The sequence below is a fragment of the Polistes dominula genome, unplaced genomic scaffold (assembly GCF_049000335.1).
Source record: "Polistes dominula isolate Pdom_NZ unplaced genomic scaffold, Pdom_raw_medaka contig_25, whole genome shotgun sequence".
NCBI lineage: Eukaryota > Metazoa > Arthropoda > Insecta > Hymenoptera > Vespidae > Polistes > Polistes dominula.
Genome location: NW_028301094.1, coordinates 1,613,976 through 1,626,585, shown reverse-complemented (window position 1 = coordinate 1,626,585; position 12,610 = coordinate 1,613,976). Strand labels below are relative to the sequence as shown.

At 30.0% G+C, this 12,610-nt stretch overlaps 1 long non-coding RNA gene across 1 annotated transcript; it reads left to right on the top strand.

Moving 5' to 3' along the window:
- The first annotated feature begins 1,082 nt into the window (after window positions 1–1,082).
- LOC149031198 (uncharacterized) lies at window positions 1,083–3,618 on the top strand. Its single transcript, XR_016177875.1, has 5 exons — window positions 1,083–1,136; window positions 1,224–1,937; window positions 2,087–2,248; window positions 2,382–2,469; window positions 2,620–3,618. It is a non-coding gene; the product is annotated as an uncharacterized LOC149031198 (long non-coding RNA).
- The last annotated feature ends 8,992 nt before the right edge of the window (window positions 3,619–12,610 follow it).

Below are 12,610 nucleotides of genomic sequence, written 5' to 3'. Positions count from 1 at the left end.
TTGAAAAACTCATTACCTATTATCTATGTACCTTTCTCTTCCAAATTCACCTTTTAACTGAGGCACTTTCCTCTGTGAAAATGCTTTTATTCAATGTTGTCTATATGACTGTTTGAATGTTGTGGATGTTGGAAATGAATATAATATCCCAAATATTAAGATTATTATAAATTAAAACTATGCAACTGTATCATTTTTTCCTTTCTATGGTAATTATTTTAGGGCTCTTATGCAATTATGACATCTAGTTTTACATTGTCCTGTAAAAAAGTAGAATGTATTAGAATGATAAAATAATTCTTAAATAATTAATATAAGTGCATATTGTTATCTAAAAACTCATTACATATGATCAATGTACCTTCTTTCTCGAGATTCACCGTTAGACAGAGACATTATCTTCTAAAAAATACTTTTTTTTAATGTTGATTAGGTTATTTTTCAAATGTTGCCCATTTATGCAACCCAAAAACATTCAAAATAAAGAGAAATTTAAACTATAACTCTCTAAATTTTACACTTTTTTCACTGATACTTTATACACTTTAACTTGTAAATATAAAAATAATGAATAGAATAAAAAAAGAATGCATAATAAAAACATTATCTCATTGCATTAGAGAAAATAATCCTATAGAAGAGAAACTTTGTCGAAGAAATTTGTGAAACAATTGACAATCGTTCAATTGCCAACAGTACAAAAGTTTCTAAAACCTCTATAGATACAGTAAAAATTCGCCTTCATGATAGGGATTTATTTTTATACAGATGGCCAGTGATGGAATGTCAATTGTTTTACAAATTTCTTTGACAATGTTTCTCTTCTACACAATTGCTTTCTCGAATGCCATGAGATAATGTTAACATTTTGCATTTTTTTTACTCTATTCATTATTTTTTTAATGATTACCAGTTACATGTGCATTTAATAGACATAGTAATTACATAAAAGTGATAAGAATGTAAAAATTAGAGAGTTATAATGTGAATCTCTGTTTAATTGGAATAATTTTTGTGTTGCATACATGGACAACATTCGAAAAATAACATAACCAACATTGAATAAAAGCATTTTCACAGAGGAAAGTGCCTCAGTTAAAAGGTGAATTTGGAAGAGAAAGGTACATAGATAATAGGTAATGAGTTTTTCAATAAAAATAGAAACTCTCATTCTTTAATTAACAATTATTTTATTATGCTAATATACTGTAATTACATTTCAGATTGTTTCTATGCATATACATTGGTTTAAACATTTCATAGGATTTAAGGTACATTAAATAGAAAGTAATTTTTATATTTTATAAATTTATGTTTCTTTTTTCGATTACAAATTAAATTGTTACTTGTTACTTATGATTATTCTAAAAATAATGAATAGAATAAAGAGAATGTAGTATCTTATAGCATAGAAAATCATGTGAAATAATCTTTGTGTGAATCGTGTATAAACGTTATTGTAAATATTTTTAAAACAATTATGCATCTTTGAAAGTATTTCAATTGTGAGGATTCTTTATCGATACAGATTTTGGGAATTTATTCTTTCATATGGTGCATTTCATATTAGACATTTTTCTATCGATAATTCTCTTCTATACGATTTTGTTCTTTTTTGCAAAACGACAAAGATCTCTTAATGTCTACATTGTTTTTATTCTATTCATTATTTTTAGAATATTTTTAAGTTACGTGTACATTTATTAGAAAAATAGAAATGATTTTTAATTTATTTAATAAATAAATTATCATATGTAGTTTGACCAGCGTGGTCATAAAGAAGGTCAGATTCTGTCCGTGTAAGAAGCTGTGAGGACCCTTTTCATGTTCAAAAAAAGAAATTAGCCAATCACAGCCAAGCTTTCGTCCGAATTCTTCAGTTTCATGGCGTCTTTCGTGGAGAACACATCGGAGTGTCATCGTCCCGTTAAGATCAGGTAATTAAAAGATATTTTGTAAGATTTACATCTTCCTATTATAATATATAAAGGATGTAAGGATCAATTTTGATTTTTTAAGTATATTTTGACAATTTTTGTGGTCCTATATCGTATTTTTAATCATTCGAAATTTGTCTTTATTATAGATGGAAAGAAGATCTACTGCGCATCATTTTCGCGCATGCATTATTTTCGCGCCAGTTTAACGCGCCTGTTTTATGCACATCAATATGGCGAATCTTTCGAATTTTTTTATTTTGTCATCTGTATACTTGTTGCAGCGGATTTTGTTATCCCGTTAATTTCAGGTAATTGTTTCAATTATTATTTTAATGTACACCTTCCTGTTATATATTAAATGATATATAACGAATGTTATATATCAAATGCATATTACATGCATAATTTTTATATGTGTTTTCATATTTTACTTTCTTTTAGTTTTCTTAACATGGGAAGAGTTATAACACGAATTCACTAATATTTTAACCTTGTGGCAACTTTTTTTATCTTCTCCATATACGGCGAGGTGAGCATTATTTTTCTTAAATATAAGCATATAAGCATATAGAAATACTACAGTAAGAGTGAGAGAGAAGGAGTGAGAGAGAGAGAAGAAGAATAAGAAAACAATACACTCGACATATAAGTTATTATAAATGTGTATTTTTATTTCCAGGAATTTCTCGAGGAATTTTCTTCGTTGAATTTCCGACGACAAAACGTAAACAGCCGATAACACAGGTATAATAGCCGAACGTTCGACACTCCCAAAATCTCCTCTACTAAGGTTACGTAGTAACGTACTTCCTATTAGCTTTCTATCTTTCAACGAGACAACATCTACGAAAATAAAGCGTATTAAATTATTTAATTATTTTATTTCTAACGTTATCTTTTTAATTTTAATAGTTTAAAAAGTATTTCATTGCATTGAATGGTATAAAATCTGGTTTATTTTTTATGTTACTCTTAATTGAGTTTGCTGATACAATTACTGTTTTATTTAGACAACTTTAAAGATTTTTAATTAATATTTATACTAACATTACATACTTGATATGTAATATTTCAAGCAAATAGTTGCATACTTTGTTCAATTTCACAAATATTTAATAACTTTAACTTTTAATTATGTCAACTCTCATAGATTATTAAATTATTTCTTTCTATTTACCATTGAATATTTTATCAAAAATATTCAAGGGTTTTAATGTGTGCCCTGCCTTCAGGAATGATTTACAGGAAATATTGTAATATAATTTTTAGTATGTTTCAGCTTTTCAGACTTTTTATTTAATTTTATTTTATACATCGTCATCCTAAGGGTAGGATACCCATCCTGCAGTCATCAACGAAGACTAAAAGTAAGTATATTTTACTATCAAACATTTTTATGATAATTTCAATTGATTTTTATTACAACAATGATATTAATTGTTCCTTTTCTTGTTATGTTTCAGAAAATCATTGCAATCGAGCGCGTAGGCAATGAGGTTTTCGTGTGTTGCATCGTGTTAAAATAAAATATAAAAAAGTCGACAAGTAAATTCAGTGTTGATCGTCGCATGTTAAAGTTTCGTTTGCTCGGTTAAGAAACTCGCAAGTTTCTTTTATTCGGTTTAAACATGTGCTCATCGTCATCCTAAGGGTAGGAGACCCATCGTGCATTCATCAATGAAGAAAAACGTAAGTCAATTTTTATATTAAACATTTTCTCAATAATTATAATAATTTTTATATAACAACAATTTATATTATTTTGTTTTTATTTGTGTTTCAGATCATCATTGGAATGGTATTCACATTTTATTAATTAAATTCATTTAGAAATTCGTTTAACACTAGATTTGTTCACTATTTTTAAAAAATTTACAAACATTGTTTAAATGAAAAAGTAGGTAGAGGAAAGGAATTAATATTTATGTATATTACAGCATTACAAATTAACATATATTTAAAAAATAATAATATTTCTATTTTATATATATATATATATATATATGTGTAGAAAAAAAGTTTGAAATGAATAAAATTTTCTCAGTTCATAAATCTAGTGTTAATTGAATTAATTGCATGTAATGCAGTTTTATAGTCATTATTTGTGCATTGTCATCGTCATCCTAAGGATAGAAGACTCATTGTGCATTCATCAATAAAGATTTAAAGTGAGTATATTTTTTTATTAAATAATTCCTTACAAATTTTAATGATTTTCTGTAATAGTAATGATATTAATAGTATTGTTTTTTATTTCAGTTTCAGATTGCAATCGTGCACGAATGGCCCATGTGAAGTGACCGGGAGTGAAATTTTTGTTCTTGCATTTGACTGCGAGCAATGCAGTCTTTGAATTTATTTAGTTATTAGTGCAGTTTAGAATCAGTGATCGGGCGAGTAATAAGTTAAAATCAAACGCGAATTAGAGTCAGTGTTGTTCGTCGTATAATAAAATTTCGGATTCGCGATAAGAAACTCATCTATAGTTTCTTATTTTCGTTTATACCGCGTTATTAGATTCACGCGAGGTGTGCATCACCGTGATGCCATTGAGCTTCGTCCCATTGGAATGCATTGTAAGTATTCATTTTTATTCGATTTTATTTTAACATGATTTTGGATAATATTCCAGATAACTTATCGTTTTTTCTATTTTATTTTACAGATAAAACCATGGATTCTCTTCCTTCCAAAGATGTTGAATGAATTCTTCGATGGATCTTTGATGAATCTTCGATGGACTTTTGGTGATACAATACTTGCTGCGAAGTAGGAGTGTTTTGGAGCCATCGCAGAACTTCTTAAACCGTGAGTTTTTATTTAAAGTCCCTCCAGTGCTCAATCATGCCGAGGATGAAAGGTCCAAATCGGCACGAGTTACTGGTTGTAATTATTTAAATAAATTATTGACGAGCACATGAGTAATTCCTTTTTAGGAGTTACTCATGAAAATTGTATATTTTATTGTATGTTTTATTATTAGTTTAGGATAGGTTTTCTTGTCTCATCGGTTAAATTCATTTAATTAATAATGCAATTAATAAATGAACTCTCTTTTTTATTACGTGTTAAAAGCATGTAATAAATGTCTTACATGCATTGCTTCGTACATAGTTTATCTAATCGAGAATAATCTATTGATATTAAATAAATAATATATACTTCGATATTGTTAATAAATGAGCAAGAAGACAAACCAAATTCGCGAACGGATAGATTCTGGCAATTAAATGGTGGCTCAAAGCCCAGTTCTTTCATTAGAACAGCCATTTAGTGAAAGAATCGTCCGAGGTTTGCAAAAAATATCCATCATTATTGTAGAGTCTTTTAATACATCCTTACCTCGAAGCTATAATTGTTTCATATGGGGTAACTTTTTTTTTCATTCGCTTGTTTAAGTCATTATTCACCAAATGACTTGTAGAGTCCTTAGCCCGTTTAGATGAATTTTTATTAAAATCTTTTGATATATTTATATATGTGTTAATCATATTTTTTAGATCAGGATTTTCAGCTTCTAATATACTAATCTCCCGTTTCTCCCCCCATACTTTCTGCGTTCTCATCTATGCGTGTGCCCAGGTGTTACACATATGGGTGAGAAACAGTTAGCGTGGGTTTAGTTTTAGTTTTTTCCCCTATTGGCGGCTGTTATTGTGCTAGTGATTGCACGATGTACTTTACACCTGTGTGTGCGTATTAGGTAGTGTGTATTGTACATCGTTTCGCGATATTTTTTATTCATTTAATACATCATTAAATATTTAAAGCATTACTTCTACATATCTATCTTCATTCTTATATTTATATTAAATATTTCTAATTTTTTTGATAATCGTTTGTATAGTAGAGTTACTGCATTTATTTGTGGAAACTTTGATATACTTGTATATTACTAGTATGCATATAAATATACTAGTGTATACTTGTATTTTTGCTTTAGTTTTTTATGCAATAATCATTAGCCTTGGCAGTCGATTACAGCAACACGTACGTATACCCATTAGCATATAAGTTTAGAAAACGTGGTTGAACTAGGGTGTCGGAGGTGCCCCGGGGCATGCTCTCTAGTTTAGGCTTTTGCACCCTGGTGGTATGTGTGAGAACCGTGGAGTGAGTGGGTGGGTATGTATGGTTTTTCTTAAAATGGGTAAAAATATGGATAATAGGCAGGCAGGTAGCATACTTCTCTGAATGAATGTGAAAACTTTAATTTTAAGTAGGTAGGATCCAGGAAAGGCATTAGACTTCTTGCTTCCACTCCGGAGTGGAAATTCCGCCTCCTGGTTTATACAGAATTGTTACAAAATTTTATCATCTCATTCTATATTATGCTTGATTTGTTAATTTATTTTGTGACTATTCTGTGATCTTTATTATGTATCATGATTCAAAGGTATTTGCAACCATTTGAAAGATTCATTTCTACTTCGATTTTATCTCGAACGAGATAGAATCGAATTCAATTCGCAAATTCTTTGATGCATTTGATACTTAGTTTTAAGTATTTCAGGATTAGCACTACGCACTATCGCGATTTCGTTTTACAACTACAAATATTTGATATTACTAAACATAAAGAATTAATGAAATGAAGGTATTGCAAGAAAATGCATTACATTTACTGCACTACTTATTTCAATTCGATTTTATTACTCAACGTTAAAAGTGCGAAGTGTTATTAGGTCATCGAGGGAAATTATTATCTGCTTGGACATTCGATTAAATATTCTCGTGTATGGTCAATGAACTTTAAGTTCATTGATGGTCCACGAGCTAGAAAAGTGAACGCGAAATGTAAATTAATTTTTTTAATAATTGAGAATTAGAATTGTAACAAAATACGAGTTCATTTGCAACATTAGTATAAAAGATCTTATCTTGCTCGCACGTAGGAAATGTCCAAATGCAGTTTTCATGGAATGAAGAAAGAAGAGGCTTAATGCCGAAGAGGCCCCCACTTAATTGTGGCTCAAGAGGGCAACTACTGAGGCTATTGAGTTATTTTCAAAGGTTCAACTGCAAGTTCGAACCTTTAGAGAATGGCTCTCTAGTCATATTTTATATTTTATTGTTTACTTGTTTGCTCGTCATTAATTTTTAGTTGTAAGTGGAGATGATGGACCATTCCATCTCCTTGAGACACCAAATTTGTGTCTATATCGTCAAAAAGATGCACATGTGTTTAGTTAGAGTCAAAAAATTTACATTTCCTTATTTTGAACCCTAATTATCGTTTTTTAAATATTAAAGTAATCTCTCTTTTCTTTTTTTGTCTTTAAGATTTTTAACTGTGATCGTATTTTATTAAATTTCTAATTTTTTCTTCTCTATATAATACAGTTTTAAAAAAAGTATTAGTCATAATAATTAATGGATATTATTTTCTCTAGTAACTTAATATTTGTACTTTTACTTTCTTATTTTTATTATTTTTTCTAAATGTAAAATCACGCGTTTAAATATAATTTCATTGCAACGGTAAATAAATATTTGATAAAAATAAATAGAGAATTCAATTGAAAAGTGCATCTACGAATTGGACGATTCATATGTTAGGCTACTTCATATCACTTGATTATATGATTAATATAGTTTTCTTTTTGTTGCAGGTGATCTTCGTTGGATTTAACAACAAACCTTTTTGATTCTCCTCCTGCTTTTTATAACATATGTATAAATGCATTTCTGAAGGCACACATATAAACACTAAATATCACATTGAATATTTGAACAGGTTTACAAAAGATTTTAAATGTGTTTGTTAATAAAATATTTAATTTATTAACATTTCTGTTTCAGATTTGAGACTTTAATGGATCTACTTGTTTATTTTTTTATTTTTATAATATTTATAGCAGACATCTCAAAAGGATATGATTTTATTTTGTTTGCTTCTATGATATGAGAAAAAAATGTAAGATATTCGAAAAATCATTGCTACAAAACTTAATGAGAAAAAGGGTTAATGAAAAAATTTGCCAACGTAATCTTTCATCCAGCTACAACCCTAAATTTATAATTCGGAAAAAACCTCACTACTTTTCGGAAAATACCTCACTACTTTTCGGAAAAAACCTCACTACTTTTCGGAAAATACCTCACTACTTTTCGGTGTCTAACAAATGTCTAATTAAATGTACTAGTTGGAAAGATAATTATAAAAGTAGAGTCTTAGCCCGTGGGCCTCCGGACACAGCAACCTTCTCGCGTTGAGATCTGGATCAATATTGCTTGTGATCTATTCCAAATCTAATTATAAATTATGTAACGTATGTACTATCGGGCGAATGGCTGTGCTAAATTCAATTTAAATTCATTTACATTTTTATATTTGTATTAATTTTTTTGGTCCTTCTGACACATGATTTTTATTAAAATTAATCAAATGAATCTTTTGACATGGAATGCCGCATATACATTTATATATAAGAGACACACGCTCACATAAATACAGAATAAAAAAAAAGTGCCATCGCAAGCGAAAAGATCGAACGATAATTTGTTGCATCTGTCGTGCACGAGGAAGTTCAAGAAAGATTTACGTCACTGTTCGAGAATGCTGCAAAGATTTTCCCTAACCCCAACCTCACCCTCTTTCACCCCTTTCCTCTCTCTCTCTCTTTCTCTCGCTTGTTTTCTTTCTCTTTCGAAACTTGAAGTGCCTTAGAAAGTTCGTATATAACGCGTTGCATACGCTCGAAAGTTCCTTACGCTACTCTTTAAACGCTTTAACTTTCAAAACCGAATTCCATCCTGCAATCAAAAGCGAGTAGTACGGTAGAGCTTGCAATGCCACTGACTGTCGATGGTATTCAACGATCGACGGCATTGAAAATTTGCAAGAGCTATGGGGGTGGCGTTGAATTCGGCCCTCGTTATCGTCTCTCTAATGCGTAACAAGTGTAAAATCGTTTTCAACGTATAAATCGAGAAAGAGATTACCGCGTTTAGATCCGCGTAATATGATGATGAAAAAAAAAATAAATAAAGTAATAAAGTTTTAGCAAATTATTCTATAATCTAACAATTATTTGATTTATTTTATTTTTATTTTTATATTACATTTATTTTATATTTTTCCATCAATCAATATATTATTAATATAATAATATAACATTAATTTAGTATTTAATATTTTAATAAAAATAGAAACTACAAATAAAAAAGAACCAAGAAAAAAAAGGAACTGTAATATCCGATTTTGTCAAATATTTAAATATGTAATTACTAAAGTATAATATAACGTTTCAATATGTACAAAATAAAAAGAAAATAATAATAATTATAAGAGTCACATGTCGGTGACAGCATTATTGCTTTTAATCGTACGTATAATATTTATCAAAGTGAACTTTAATGAATCAAAGAGACGCATACTTCTATAAGTGTTATATTAGATGTTGAACGAGAGAGAGAGAGAGAGCTATACTCATCGTAACTGTATATACATATAGTAGATTCATATAATACACACACACATGTATGTGCAACACGCTGCTGCTGCTGCTGCTGCTGCTGCTATTGGTAACATGGAAAAACGCAAACACACTCATTCGTCGCACACAAATACGCATATTTCTCCTTCATGCATACGAACATTGTTCTTCCTCGAATATACTCTCTCAGGTAAAATTCGAACAATAGATCGCATTGTTTCATGCGAGCGTAAAAGCTCACCCCTTTCTCTCCCCTTTTAATCGTTCGTTCGTTCGTTTATTCGTTCGTTCATTCGTTCGTTCGTTCGTTCGTTCGTTGGTTCGTTCGTTCGTTCGTTCGTTCGCTGGTTCGTTCATTTACTTAACCGACCGGGCACATTTTCCTAATGATTTATAAACGATAAATAATTTTCTATGATATGAGTTCTTCTTTTTTATCTTTCTTTATTCCTTTTCTTTTTTTTTTTTATCTTCTTTTTCATTACAACAAAGCAACGCGTCGCACGTGAATCGCCAAAATGGCGAATTGTTGTTAAGAGTGGCCAGGGGGTGGAAGGAGGTAGCTAAAACACGTGGTTATGGCAGGTGATCGTTAATTTTATGAACAACGTTTCAACGATTATGACAAAAACGGTACCGAGAAATTATAGAAAATATATTTCATTTATTATATAGCTCACACACATACACACACACACACACACCTCACCCCTTTTAACAGCCCTTTTCCTTCCCTTTCTTTCTTTACACCAAATGCCAAATTTTCTATTTTGTCTTTTTGATTTTTGCCAATGACAACAAAAATATAATATATATCTTATTTTAATAAACTCATACGAAGGAATATTTTCATTAGAAATTTTTTCATCAATTTTTTTTTGACTATTTTGATCAAAAAAATATTACATTTTTTCGATTATTAAATTCCGTTCATCGTAAACGATTATTAAATTCAATTTCTTCGGGTATTTTTTTTTTGTCTTCAAATTATTCAATGTATATAAATTTTGATCAAATATATTTTACTATTTTACGCAATCAACAACGAAAAATTATTATTAAAATTCAATAATATCAAAATAATTAGTCAATCAAAATTGATAATCTTAGGGAAGAAGTTCTATTAAAAAATGTTTCATAAAATGCAAGGACATTATTTTTGTTATTATTGTATTCTACAAATTATTTAACAAATATATCTCTATTTTTATTTCAATGAAATATTAAATTTACCGATATAATTACACGATCACCAAAAAAAAAAAACGATTATTAAATTAAAACAACCCTCCTCTCACTCCTTGTGTTTCTGTACAGTCTACAGAAAGATCGGCATAATCGTTTGGGATAATCCTAAGAGAAATGAGTCCTTTGTAACGAGTAGAACGTTTTGATATATATTAGCCTATAAAATCATTACTAACGTAGAACCCTACAGGGAATAGGTCTCTACCGATCCTGTTTGTCTTTATGCCTACTCCTCCCGTGTCTCTCTCTCTGTAAGCAAATTCTGAACGCAAACTACGGCAAACGATGAGAACACACCGGCTACGAGATAAAGGACATAGGGTTTGGGGGAGGGGTCAGAAGGGATAGAAAGGGACAGAAGAAGGGAAGAAGAGGTGGAAGAGGAAGAGGAGTACAGAAGTGGATGTAAACAGAAGTGCTCGATGGGAGATACACAGGGAGAAGGTTGGGGGATGGGGGGGTGGTAGTGGAATAATTCATAATTTTCAGGGATGAGATCGTTAAGCTTCGTTGCTATCCAATCGGCAATCCCTTATTGTGATTCGTATTGTTCTATCCTTGACTAATATTACGTCAATCTATTCTTAATTTTCTTCTTTCTTTTTTAATTTTAATAATATATATATTGAATAATATAATATAATAAAAATAAATATGAAAATCTATCATCATTTGTCCTATATAATAAATAAAATGAATAAAAAATAAAATATGATTTATTTGTCTGAATTGAAAAAAAAAATAAATAAATAAAAAAAAATATGACACATAAAAATCTGAAATACTTTTAAAAAGGAGATAGAATAGAATAGGAGAAGGAGGAGAAGGAGGTAGGGGAAAAATAAAGACAGAAAGTGATTTTTCGAAGCATAAGGAAAAATAAAGATGATACAAAAATGTCTATGATGTTTTCAATGATATATATATACTATATATATTATTTACCTTAGGTATAAAACTAGACCACCCGTATATTCGTATCTATCTATCTTCCAGTGTGTCTTTTTAAAAGGAAGAAATATATATATTTGGAGTAAAAATATTAGATGACTCACAGAAAAAGAAAAAAAGAGATAGAGAAAGGGTGAATGAGAGAGAGAGAGAGAGAGAGAGAGAGAGAGAGAGAGAGAGAGAAAGAATGAAAGAAAGAAATAGGTGATATAGATTTTTGTGTGTACCTGTCATATCTACTTGCAAACTCATACGCTTCCACATCGGTAAGCTTTTATCGCTTTCGGTGTTCCCGATGAATTGTATCGCGGTGTGTGTCCTTTACTATCCACTCTCTCAGAATGATCTAGGAAGTCTTTCTTTCTATCAGAGAACGGGCACGACGAGATCGATGTAAACAGGGCGAAGTCTCTTAGCGGATACTTTCTTATCGAGATGGCACGTCGTGTTCACTCGATAAATCCGCTCGGATGTAACCAACAAGAGAAAACGACGCGTTTCCCACTTTCCTCTTCCTATTCCTACACCACCACCTAACTCCTCAACCTCCTCTTTTTTCTTTTCTTTTATTCTCCTTTTTTTATTTCTCTGTATTTCTCTGGTTCTTACTTTCTCAACACACTTCTCTTCATCTTTCCCATATAAAGATAACAACGACACAATGGACCACGACCCTTATTCTACCCCATAACTGTCAAAACATCGAACTAACAATAATGATAATACAATTATTATCTACTTAATAAGAATACCATAAATATTAATAATTATTTAAACAGTACAATATTGAATGTATAATTAATTGATAGAATTATATATACAATATATACAGGATATTATTTAATCATTCGTAAATTGTATTCCTTCTCATATAAATTCATATTTTTGTTACCTTTTTTTCTTTCTCTCTCTCTCTCTTTCTTTATAAATATAATTAATTAAATAATATTACAAAAACGATATTATATTAGGTATCCCTTTAAATCGGTATCGCTCGACTCAGCTCTCGGACTATAAATGATGTGCGCTGCG